This window comes from Stegastes partitus, unplaced genomic scaffold (assembly GCF_000690725.1).
Source record: "Stegastes partitus isolate 25-593 unplaced genomic scaffold, Stegastes_partitus-1.0.2 Scaffold466, whole genome shotgun sequence".
Classification (NCBI taxonomy): Eukaryota; Metazoa; Chordata; class Actinopteri; family Pomacentridae; genus Stegastes; species Stegastes partitus.
This window is the reverse complement of record NW_007578197.1, coordinates 456,549-457,649: the sequence shown is the minus strand read 5'-3', so window position 1 is coordinate 457,649 and position 1,101 is coordinate 456,549. Positions and strand designations below refer to the sequence as shown.

Genomic DNA, 1,101 nt, shown 5'->3' with positions numbered 1-1,101 from the left:
CGTGAGCACAAAGGAGTGTTTGTCGAGCCAGAAGGCGGCTCGGACGGGTTTTCTTTACTGTGTGTTTGGTCTCTTCACGCTCCAGCGCTGCCTGACAGGCTACTTGGCAAAGTGCTTTTTCAAGCCGCCGGCTAATGGCCCGCTGAAGACTGCCGCTGATGAAAATGAGATCACCTCCACCGGCGAGAACTTTTCGCTCCGGCTGCGGCGGCGGCGACGGACGCACTGTCAGGTTTGTGCTGCCGTAAGCGTGCACGTAGTAAATGCAAATCGCTCCGCAGGGTACACATTTGGTTTTGAATGCCACGTCGGATGCATTCTGAGAGTAAATTCAAAAGGTCGCCTGCACGTATTTATATAACAGGAGGACGTACAGAGTGCATGCAAATGTGCTCATGTGGGCTCTGTGTCCTGAACTGACAACCGCCTGCATTAATGTCCTGAGTAATTCATGCGCTTTTACTAAACACATCCTCAGAGGTCTCCGGCGAAGACGAGACAAATGCGAAACATTAACCGCATAGTTAATACATGAAGATATTTCCAGGTGAAGAAGATCGTTAAACATCACAACAAGCCAACCCGTGAAAACTCCACCTCAGCTGCTTTAAAATTCACTGCAAGCTAAACGAGATCCTGGTGGACGTCTCTGAGATGTATTCAGACGGAGGAGTCGGTGGTGATTCAGAGCTCGTCTTTGGTTGAACATAGAATAAAGCATTCGAGCTCGGCTGATCTCTAATCCAAACCCAGCAGAGACGTTCACATGTAATAAAACATCATCAGCGTGTTTTCAGTGACTGGTCCTGATCTTTTGTTTACGTCACGCAGGTGATACGAGGTGAGAGCGCAAACTGGCGAGACGCTAAGTTTTAGTCATTTTCTTAATAATCAGCAGCGTTAGTGTTGAATATCTGATGAATAGTTCTGGTCGGAGGTCCTGAACCTCCTCAGAGTCTCTGTCATATGACTCCTAAACTCCCACAATGCTCTCTGCTGCCACCATGAGCTGTAGTCTGAGTGAGGCTCCACCTGGTGGAACAACCAGGTACTACAGCTGGTCTGCGATACGTTTACTGACATCATGTGGAGGATACAGGT

General features: G+C 48.7%; 1 protein-coding gene across 1 annotated transcript in view; it reads right to left on the bottom strand.

Annotated features, from left to right (window-relative positions):
• The window catches only part of LOC103360816 (ephrin type-A receptor 7), a 138,694-nt gene that overhangs the window by 63,715 nt on the left and 73,878 nt on the right, over positions 1-1,101 (bottom strand). The window lies entirely within an intron of this gene.